This window comes from Periplaneta americana, chromosome 3 (assembly GCF_040183065.1).
Source record: "Periplaneta americana isolate PAMFEO1 chromosome 3, P.americana_PAMFEO1_priV1, whole genome shotgun sequence".
In the NCBI taxonomy this organism is placed as follows: Eukaryota; Metazoa; Arthropoda; class Insecta; order Blattodea; family Blattidae; genus Periplaneta; species Periplaneta americana.
Window position 1 is genome coordinate 141,763,797 of NC_091119.1, and position 12,079 is coordinate 141,775,875.

At 35.0% G+C, this 12,079-nt stretch overlaps 1 protein-coding gene across 1 annotated transcript in view; it reads left to right on the plus strand.

Moving 5' to 3' along the window:
- LOC138696574 (uncharacterized) overlaps positions 1-12,079 on the plus strand; it is a 262,429-nt gene that overhangs the window by 225,885 nt on the left and 24,465 nt on the right. The window lies entirely within an intron of this gene.

Consider the following 12,079-nt stretch of genomic DNA (forward strand, 5'->3'; position numbering starts at 1 on the left):
TCTAAGTCCGTACGAAAGGAGGAGGTAAATCATGACAAAGAAAGAAAGAGAGCAAGAAAGAAAGGAATCAAAAATTAATTAACGAACGAACGAACGAACGAATGAATGAATGAATGAATGAATGAATGAATGAATGAATGAATGAATGAATGAATGAATGAATGAATGAATGAATGAATGAATAAATGAATGAATGAATGACTTTCTGTCTAAAATCGTTTTTTCCATTAATACTAACATCAGATTCTTATTTGTCACTTTATTCTAAATAATAAAAAACACGAATTAAATAACTGTTTTTATTTCATATAAAACCCGTTATTTTTTACTAAAATTATTATATCTTATGTGTATCATTCGCCAATAAACGAATAATAATAATAATAATAATAATAATAATAATAATAATAATAATAATAATAATAATAATATTGTTTATTGCCAGAAAAATACAATACAAAAAAAATTGTAAATTTACACAATTCTAGCACTCTCCTAAAAGAAAGTGCTCTCGTGCTCAGGGGAGGATTCGATACATAATAAATTTACATCCATCAATTACAATAAACTAACATCTAAAAATTAATAATAATTACTCATTACAAGTTAAATTTCAAACTGTTGGAGGTAAATAGATGTGGGTAGGGTAACTTAGGGTTTTTTGGACAGTGGGGCTTCTTGGACACTTTGTATTTTAAAGTGTTATCTCGCCACTTGAGGGCACCATATTCTGCTAGAAGTCAATGACGGAAGTAGCTATGAGTGGGGCTACTTCCGTCATTGACTTCTAGCAGAATGTGTTGCCCTCAAGTGGAGACGTAACACGTTAAAGTACAAAGTGTCCAACAAGCCCCACTGTCCAAAAGACCCTAAGTTACCCTATTTCTTTATTAATTTGTTATAAATTCTAGGGCTGATATTAGTACTACGGTTGAAAGCAGTGTTCGTTAAACACTCGGGTTCAAATAATTGGTATATATAATTGTATACATGCCTTTGGTTTTGTGTTTGTGGGTGTATGATATGAAATATGTGTGATTCATTCGTAGATATTTATAATGAGCAAAATCCACCAAAAAGTTAAGTGAAATCTTTGTACACATAAATATTGTAAACCGAGAATCACTTTCCCGGTATGAAGGATGTTGAAAAAACACGTATTTGCTAAAAAATTGTCGAAATGGATTTTTGTATCATTGTAACACTTTCTGTTTACACTTCGTATAATAACAAAGTAAAATTACTCTTATTACCAGTAACAACTGCAACCTGAAACGTAGACTGTAGTTCTGAAGTGTCAATTTATCTATTTTCTACATCCAGAGCCTACTGAAAATTATGATAATCTCCTTCATGAGAGTGTTAGCACAGTCTAGTATATAAGTCGGGAAGCTCAATACGTAGTAAATATGCATACATTAGATAGTTGCTCACCACTAGGATAGTTAATATCGCCTCATTACAGGCAATGCAAAATAGTACCGTCACAGTCTATTGTTTCTAGCACCCTCAAAACTCAAGCTTCGTGACTATATATAGTAGACTGTGGTGTTAGTGTACTTGGGCCACAAGACGGACATACTGTGTCCCTCTTGGCTTGGCGTGGCTTAGGCACAGTTTGACCCATTATGCGTCCTTATATGCGATGATTGTCCGACAGGTAGCCTGGTGACATTAATGAATCCGACGCTGACAGGTGGGTCATCCTGCCAGTCTACTAGTACTTTTACTATTGCGGATGATAGATAAAATGAGGGGTGAAGAGTGTTGGTGGAATGATAGAAAAACCTCTGTAATGTCCGCTTTGTTAACTACAAATTCCATTACGACATGGCCGGGGATCGAACCCAGGCTGCCTGGACAGAAGGCCAGCACTCTATCACTGTAGCCACAGATTCGACAACTGTACCCCTCCATATGAGGATGAGAGTTAAGCTAACAATACTGCAAAATTAATTCAGTAGCTTGGAAGTTACCAGACATTTACCGTTAAGTGGGTAGAGACAAAAAAAAACAGACAATTTATCCCAAACTGGATTTAAACCCAGGCCAGCTAGTTTCATAGTCAGACGTACTGACCATCGGTTCATATCAGTGGACCACTCCTGAATAGTACATCCACAACCAATCAATAATTACAGCAATGTAGTCAGAGCTCATATATGGAAATATTTACAAAACGATTTGTTTCCTTTCTAGCGAGCAAAATATTGAACTCTCTCCGAGTTTACGTTCTGTCGATATTATGCTGTCCCCTTTAATGACGTCATTATTACGTCGATTTTCACTGTGTAACAGGCACTGCATAACTGCACTGATCTCTACTTTTTATCCGGTAACATGGATTTCATTCGTTCTGCACGACAAATGCATCAAACCGTTCCTTCATTTTTCATTTTATCGGACGTATTAATTTATTTTTCCTTCTTATTTCTTTGTTGTCACATAGTTCAAAGACTTCATCGTCGCTTCCTTTAATAAAAATTATGTACTTCAATTCTGGAGGGAGAAAAAAGCTCTTTTCATACGAGATAATTGTACCCGTATATTTCCATGTTATTTGGCACTCGCCATCTTGTTATAGGCAGAACCGGGTTTTCTTGTTATTATCGTTGAACGTGAAATGTGATTGAGAGATACGCCAAGAATAATATACAGATTTTATCAACAGTAATCTCACTAGAGGTTTTGATTTATCTAGAGAAAATCACAACTCGAGTGGGATTTAATTGACTATTACACCAAAACCAACTGTGGTAACTTTCGAGGAATATCACTTTTGTTGACGTCGTACAAAATTTTGTCCAATATTCTTTTGAGAAGATTAACTCCATACGTAGATGAAATTATTGGGGATCATCAGTGCGGTTTTCGGCGTAATAGATCGACTATTGATCAGATTTTTTGTATTCGACAGATAATGGAGAAAAAATGGGAGTATAAGGGTACAGTACATCAGTTATTCATAGATTTCAAAAAGGCATATGACTCGGTTAAGAGGGAAGTATTATATGATATTCTTATTGAATTTGGTATTCCCAAGAAACTAGTTCGATTAATTAAAATGTGTCTCAGTGAAACATACAGCAGAGTACGTATAGGTCAGTTTCTATCTGATGCTTTTCCAATTCACTGCGGGCTAAAGCAGGGAGATGCACTATCACCTTTACTTTTTAACTTCGCGCTAGAATATGCCATTATGAAAGTTCAGGATAACAGGCAGGGTTTGGAATTGAACGGGTTACATCAGCTTCTTGTCTATGCGGATGACGTGAATATATTAGGAGAAAATACACAAACGATTAGGGAAAACACGGAAATTTTATTTGAAGCAAGTAGAGCGATCGGTTTGGAAGTAAATCCCGAAAAGACAAAGTATATGATTATGTCTCGTGACCAGAATATTGTGCAAAATGGAAACATAACATAAAAATTGGAGATTTATCCTTCGAAGTGGTGGAAAAATTCAAATATCTTGGAGCAACAGTAACAAATATACAGTAAATGACACTTGGGAGGAAATTAAATGCAGAATAAATATGGGAAATGCCTGTTATTATTCGGTTGAGAAGCTCTTATCATCCAGTCTGCTGTCCAAAAATCTGAAAGTTAGAATTTATAAAACAGTTATATTACCGGTTGTTCTGTATGGTTGTGAAACTTGGACTCTCACTCTGAGAGAGGAACATAGGTTCAGGGTGTTTGAGAATAAGGTGCTTAGGAAAATATTTGGGGCTAAGCGGGATGAAGTTACAGGAGAATGGAGAAAGTTACACAACACAGAACTGCACGCATTGTATTCTTCACCTGACATAATTAGGAACATTAAATCCAGACGTTTGAGATGGGCAGGGCATGTAGCACGTATGGGCGAATCCAGAAATGCATATAGAGTGTTAGTTGGGAGACCGGAGGGAAAAAGACCTTTAGGGAGGCCGAGACGTAGATGGGAGGATAATATTAAAATGGATTTGAGGGAGGTGGGGTATGATGATAGAGACTGGATTAATCTTGCTCAGGATAGGGACCGCTGGCGGGCTTATGTGAGGGCGGCAATGAACCTTCGGGTTCCTTAAAAGCCATTTGTAAGTAAGTAAGTAAGTATTACACGACTAGAAGAAAGTACAAGATTATAGAAAATAAAGCAATCTAATAAAATAAAATATTGATTTAATAAAATTCTATTTCACTAATGTTAGCTTCACCAAAAGTTTGAACGGAGCCGCCATTTTCAGTTGACTAGCTATGCGGTGAATAAATGACGATCGCAAAGCATGTTTTATAACACTAAAGAATTTGCAGTTTGAAATGTTGGCAAACAAAGAAACAAATGGTAGAGAAGTGATAAAAACAGAAAAGTATATAAAGATTAGAAGAAATAAAGTACTCTAATACAATAAAATAGATATTAATTGACTTACTAAAATTATATTTCACTAAAGTTAGCTTCACCAAAATGTTTAAATGAAGCCGCCATTTTCAGTTTACTATCTATGCGGGAAACAAATGACGATCGCAAAGCATGTTTTATAGTACCGCAAAGAATTTGCAGTTTGAAATGTTGGCAAACAAAGAAACAAATGCTAGGGATGTGATAAAAACAAACAAATGCTAGGGAAGTGATGAAATTGTAGCAATAAACAGCCATGATTGGTTCAACACGTACTTCCGTGCCGTTTTATTGGTCAAAAGTAGTATTACGTAGTAAAAGTGTAATAGCCATACAAAACGTGAAATGTGATTGAGAGATACACTAACAAGAATATGCAGATTTCATCATACAAAACTTGAAATGTTTTTGACAGATACACCAAGAAGAATATGCAGATTTCACATACAAAACTTGAAATGTTTTTGACAGATACACCAAGAAGAATACGCAGATTTCACATACAAAACTTGAAATGTTTTTGACGGATACGCGAAGAAGAATATGCAGGTTTTATCATACAAAACGTGAAATGTGATTGAGAGATACACCAAGAAGAATATGCAGGTTTTATCATACAGAACGTGAAATGTGATAGAGAGATACACCAAGAAGAATATGCAGGTTTTGTCATACAAAACGTGAAATGTTTTTGACGGATACGCGAAGAAGAATATGCAGATTCTATCATACAAAACGTGAAATGTTTTTGACGTATACGCGAAGAAGAATATGCAGGTTTTACCATACAAAACGTGAAATGTGATTGAGAGATACACCAAGAAGAATATGCAGGTTTTATCATACAAAACGTGAAATGTTTTTGACGTATACGCGAAGAATAATATGCAGGTTTTACCATACAAAACGTGAAATGTGATTGAGAGATACACCAAGAAGAATATGCAGGTTTTAGCATACAAAACGTGAAATGTGATTGAGAGATACGCCAAGAAGAATATGCAGATTTTATTATACAAAACGTGAAATGTTTTTGACGTATACGCGAAGTAGAATATGCAGGTTTTACCATACAAAACGTGAAATGTGATTCAGAGATACACCAAGAAGAACATGCAGGTTTTATCATAGAAAACGTGAAATGTGATTGAGAGATACATCAAGAATAATATTCAGGATTTATCATACAAAACATGAAATGTGATTGAGAGATACACCAAGAAGAATATGCAGGTTTTATCATACAAAACGTGAAATGTGATTGAGAGATACACCAAGAAGAATATGCAGGTTTTATCATACAAAACGTGAAATGTTTTTGACGGATACGCGAAGAAGAATAGGCAGATTTTATCATACAAAACGTGAAATGTTTTTGACGTATACGCGAAGAAGAATATGCAGGTTTTACCATACAAAACGTGAAATGTGATTGAGACATACACCAAGAAGAATATGCAGGTTTTATCATACAAAACGTGAAATGTGATTGAGAGATACATGAAGAATAATATTCAGGATTTATCATACAAAACATGAAATGTGATTGAGAGATACACCAAGAAGAATATGCAGGTTTTATCATACAAAACGTGAAATGTGATTGAGAGATACATCAAGAATAATATTCAGGTTTTATCATACAAAACGTTAAATGTGATTGAGATACACCAAGAAGAATATGCAGGTTTTATCATACAAAACGTGAAATGTGATTGAGAGATACATGAAGAATAATATTCAGGTTTTATCATACAAAACATGAAATGTGATTGAGAGATACAGCAAGAAGAATATGCAGGTTTTATCATACAAAACGTGAAATGTGATTGAGAGATACATCAAGAAAATATTCAGGTTTTATCATACAAAACGTGAAATGTGATTGAGAGATACATGAAGAATAATATTCAGGTTTTATCATACAAAACGTGAAATGTGATTGAGAGATACATCAAGAATAATATTCAGGTTTTATCATACAAAACATGAAATGTGATTGAGAGATACATCAAGAATAATATTCAGGTTTTATCATACAAAACGTGAAATGTGATTGAGAGATACATCAAGAAGAATATGCAGGTTTTATCATACAAAACGTGAAATGTGATTGAGAGATACATCAAGAATAATATTCAGGTTTTATCATACAAAACATGAAATGTGATTGAGAGATACACTATGAAGAATATGCAGTTTTTATCATACAAAACATGAAATGTGATTGAGAGATACACCAAGAAAAAGGTTTTATCATACAAAACCTGAAATATGATTGATACACCAAGAAGAATGTGCACGTTTTAACATACACAACCTGCACATTATTCTTGGTTTATCTCTCATTCACATTTCACGTTTATCGCTAATAACAAGAAAACGTCGGATGCTATGTAACTTTTTGGCCGATGGTGCGCCTCGTACGAGGAACGTAACCGGAAAGCAAGAATGGCAGCACAACACAGCCAATCCAGAGTGTGAAACTTGCACCAGAGTCGTGTATTGTGCGGTGTAAACGTTTCTTTCTCTCGCGTATGGAATTAATAAACTTTCTTCCACTTTTCCATGTGGGCAGTGGCATCACGAACTCGTGTGGTGGGGCCCGCGGGCCGTCAGGTGTCAGCCACAGGAACTGGATTGGGTATCCGGTCTCCTCTGACGCCGACAGTTTCTCTGGAATTTTTATTTCTCTCCTCAGCTCAAAACTTGTTCAATTCAAGACGATTTATATCGTGGCGAAATCATCCGCGGGCAAACCCCGCGACTTGGAGCTTGCTCAGCGCAAAATATGACACCTTCCAAACTGCAAGTTCATGTTTATGTTCCTGCGTTCTTTAGCGGTTTAATTATAGCATAAGGAAACGTATAATGTTGCGTAACATGAATTAGGCACATTTATATACAGTCAAATCTAATTTTGAAAGGATTCAAGTTACTAGTCATAATTTTCACAAGTTTTAGCAAAGATATTAACTAATTTTATTAAGTTTTATTTCAAAGTATTGCAGCCGGAAGGTAGAAAAAAAAATTGTTCACTCAGTTTTACTGTGTTGCCCCAGATTTCGGCACAAGATTTCCTACACCAGCCTTCTCTGCGCGTCACAAGCTGATGATCGGAGAAATGCTGGTTAAATAATAGAGAAATGACGAAAGATGCCGATGCCTATATTACAGTAACGGGAGAACCCCGAGAAAACGTTATCCACTACAATTATCACTATAAAAATTCCAGGCATGACCTGAACCCATATCGATGTTGGTTTCTTTTCGACCAGTGGTTACGGCCGATGCATATTAGTTGACTTCCGAATAACAAATCAAGAAAGTAAATTACCTATAAACAGTAATAGCATTCGTAACAAAATAAAGAATCTCAATTGTTATGAAACGCGTAAAACATACAAGGTGTTCCATTCAAACCTCCTTGATTTCAATTAATCATTGCTAACAAGGTATGCGGATTTATGAAATGACACTGGTACTAAAAGAAAGAAAACTAAAAAAAATTGTATTTCATTTGTTTGAAGTTGATCGTTTTGTCACTACGTTGCGCAACAATCGCAACATTCGCAAAAGCCATGATTCCACAGCAACGTGGGCAAACGGTGATATAGTATGCGGAGACGAAATCCGTGATTTCAAAGCAACGCAATTACAAAGTTGTCGGACGCACATTGAATTGTCTTGATGCCTGGCGAATGGATTTGCTCGGGCTTCTCTGAAATCCCGCTCGAATTTCTTCCACCTTTCTTCTGTCACGGAACGCCGAGGTCCACCAGATTGTTTTAGGACACTGCCGGTCGTAAGCTACTTATTGAACCAGAGCCTAATTGATTTTGCATCAGGTGCAACTCCTCCGTACACTCGTTTGTAATTTCGTTGCGTTGAAATCACGGATTTCGTCCCCGCATACTACACCACCGTTTGCCCGCATTGCTGTGGAGTCGCCATTTTTACTTTTGTGATTGTTACACAACGTAGTGACAAAACAATCAACTTCAAACAAATGAAATAAACATTCTTTGAGTTTCTCTTTCTTTTAGTATCAGTCTTATTTCATAAATCCACATACCTTGTTAGCAATGATTAATTGAAATCAGGGAGGTTTGAATGGAACACCGTGTATATTGAGAAAGAATGTGTCTACTAGTATCGTGCATTTCAAGCGCTATGTTCGGTTCCAGTGTCTGTGTATGTGTATCTGTGTGTATGTGTGTGTCTGTGTGTAGGGTATGTGTGTGTGTCTGTGTGTGTTATGTGTGGTGTGTGTGTGCGTGTTGTGTGTGTGTCTGTGTGTGCGAGAGAGGGAGAGAGAGAGGGGGGGGGAGTATACGAAGAACAAGAACTAAGTGGAACCAAATTGTAAAGGGAAAGCAGGGAAAATGAAATAGACTTAAGTTGCCATGTACTGTAATTGTTAGCATAATCTGTAAAAAAAAAAAAGTGAAAGAAGTGTAGAGGAAGAGTCAAAACATAAAAGCATGCAAAATACAAATTCTAAAAGACCTGGCGTAAATACGAACAAAATCTAGAACTGAAGTGACTAAAAGATATATTATATGTGGGAACACTAACTTCTAAGAGCTATCCTCCATTGGAGAGGTCATTGTCCTATATGGGACATCAATGCTATTATTATTATTATTATTATTATTATTATTATTATTATTATTATTATTATTATTATTATTATTATTATTATAAGTATTTTGATTAATAGTTCAAGAAATGGAACTACTATAAACAGTGATATCATTCACAACATGTTAAAGGAAGTGAACTGTTGTGAAACGCTTAAAATGTATGAGAAAGAATGTGTTAACTTCATGACACTCACTTGTACATTATAAGCCTCATGTGTAGCAAAAATTTAGAAATTTCAAATGTCCTGACTTTTATATAATTTCATACTTTTTTTTAGAAGTTGTCTTCAATAATGCAGTAATAGTCATTTCATCAACGCATGAAAGATAGAATACAGTCATTTCAACTGATAAATAACGTGCATATATTAGGCTATATTACATACTTATTCACCATATGTAGGCTTATTTTATCAATATGTAATAGTCGTATATAAAAAAATTGCATTTATCAACTGAAATGATCATACACAATATTTTATGCACCGATGATATGGAAATTGCTGTCATAAAACATTCAATGTACTGGGTGAACAATCCTCCGCTCGCCCGCTTCCACTGTTTGCGGATCTTGGGCGATAACCGCGGTGAACGGGTGTCAGAAAGTCCGCAGTAAATATCCCTACAGTTTGTAGCGTAAGTTATTACTAGTAAACACTTTAAAAATCTAAGCTTAAGCTATTACAATTATTTGAATCGAACTTCAATTTGGAACTTGAACACCAGGAAATCCCTCCTGAAATAATCTCCTTACAGCACAAGCCGATTCTGTACGCACGTATGAATCATTCATGAACACTCTTTGGGGAACAGAATACTTGAATTGAGCCATATTAACTTAATTAATACTGTATTTCGTTGCCTAAAGAACACGTGCTTATCTTGCAAGAGTACAACTCACACTAACGCCTGACACGACCTTCAGTGCTGTGGAGATTGGAGGCTTAGTAGCTGGTTCCACCGACTAGCAGTAAGCCGTGAAATTAAGGACGCGCGAAGGATTGTTCACCAAGTATCTTGCTCATTCCAGTTTCTAACTAAATTATTGAGATCAATTTTTGGTTTGCATACACTCAATGACAGAATAATCATTTACTCGATGATATTTCTAAGAAAAATATTAACAAATAATATTGATTCTGCTGAAATACTCAAACTGATTGCATTTTATATCCCTCTAGTTAGATCTAAAAGAAATTTGCTATTTAATATCCCAAGATCGAGAAAAGTTTTTCATTTGAATTTAACATTAATTCAAATGTTAAGGGACTTCAATTCCTGAATAAGGAAATTGATTTATTTTCAGGTAAGTTACAGAAACGTAATTCAAAAGCCAAATTTATTTAAGAAAATTATCTATGTCATTCATGTCATAGTACAATGTTTTATTTTTTCCTGGAATAACTCAACTTTTCCTTGTTTTTGGTCTACAATATATTATTGATTTATTAAATTTCTGATTTTTTTAGTCAATACAGATTTATTATAAGCCATATAATTACATAAATATCTCTTTTATGTTTTCATTTCTTATATATCTATTGCTAATGAGTCACATATTTCTATTTTACAGATCTAACTGCCGCTTGTGTAAATTATTATCAATAATTATGTTACGTTGTTCATTTATATTTATGTAAAGAAGATGCTGTGATGGGCATCTATCCTGTGCATTTTCCTATAAGTCACAGAGGAAGTGTTACAAATATGAAATAAAAGTACAATATGAAATAGTGTGATACACGACCTGAAACACATTATATTCTAGCGGAAGCCTTCCAAATTACTACGCACTGATACCACCTGATATTCTCTTTCGCGGGAATGTGTTAGCACAGTCACGAAGCTCAATACGTAGGGAATATGCATCCATTGATAGTTGCTAACCGCTAGGTTCGCTACTATCGCCTCATCACAGACAATGCGAAATAGTATCGGCACAGTCTATTGTTCCTAGTACCCTCAACAACTCAAGCTTCGTGACTGTAGATAGATGGATTTATTGAGTAATATTATACATACAGATTTTTATATTATCATAGTTTTCTCTAAAATCCAATGCACGGGTCTTCTGACCGTACATGCTTTGTACCTAAAACAAGTCCTACATACTAGACTGTTGGGTTAGTTTGCAGTTGGAAGTTGACTTGTTCAAATGTTTATCATTATTGCGCTTTCGAGGAGAATTTTGACTGTAAGTTCTTTTCTTGAATATGCATTGCTATTCCTCAATGTTAGAAATACTAATGATATAATATATTCTTAAAGAGAAATGATCTACATTTATAGCAATGTTATGTTTAAGTGGTTTCGTTTTTAAATTACCTATATGTTTTGAGGTTATGACGTACAACATCAGTGTGTCACAAATATGGAATACTAGTATCATTAATATTCCATCTTCATACCCTGGTTTTCTGTTTCGTTACAAGTGTTGGCACCTGTAGGAGGAGAGAAAACCTCACCTTCCAACAAATTTAGAAAACAGTGGAATGAAAAGGCAATGCAAGAAGCCGTAAAACAAGTTCGAGAAAAGACGTGAGAGACTATTCATCTGGATTCATTATTACGGCTGGGAAAACAGATGATGAATGCATGTTCTGTGCTTTTCTTAGTAGAGGCCTTTGCAATTTGGTTAATCTTGTAACTTGTTAATAGTATTCCATATTTATACCTCAGTTTTTATGAGGGAAATATGTTAGATTTTGAGAAAATTACTTTTTCTTTAACAGTTTATAACAGCTTACGAACTTCTAAGTCTGGTGTAGCATTCACAGGGACATTCAGCAATAAACAGGACCATACTATACGTTCAGTATTTAAAACATGTAGGTTCCAAAACGAAAAAAACAAAATGGTATCTTATATTTATAACACTTCCTGTATTTATAAAACAGTTCTATTACCGGTTGTTCTTCATGGTTGTGAAACTTGGACTCTCACTTTAAGAGAGGAACATAGGTTAAGGGTGTTTGAGAATAAGGTGCTTAGGAAAATATTTGGGGCTAAGAGGGATGAAGTTACAGGAGAATGGAGAAAGTTA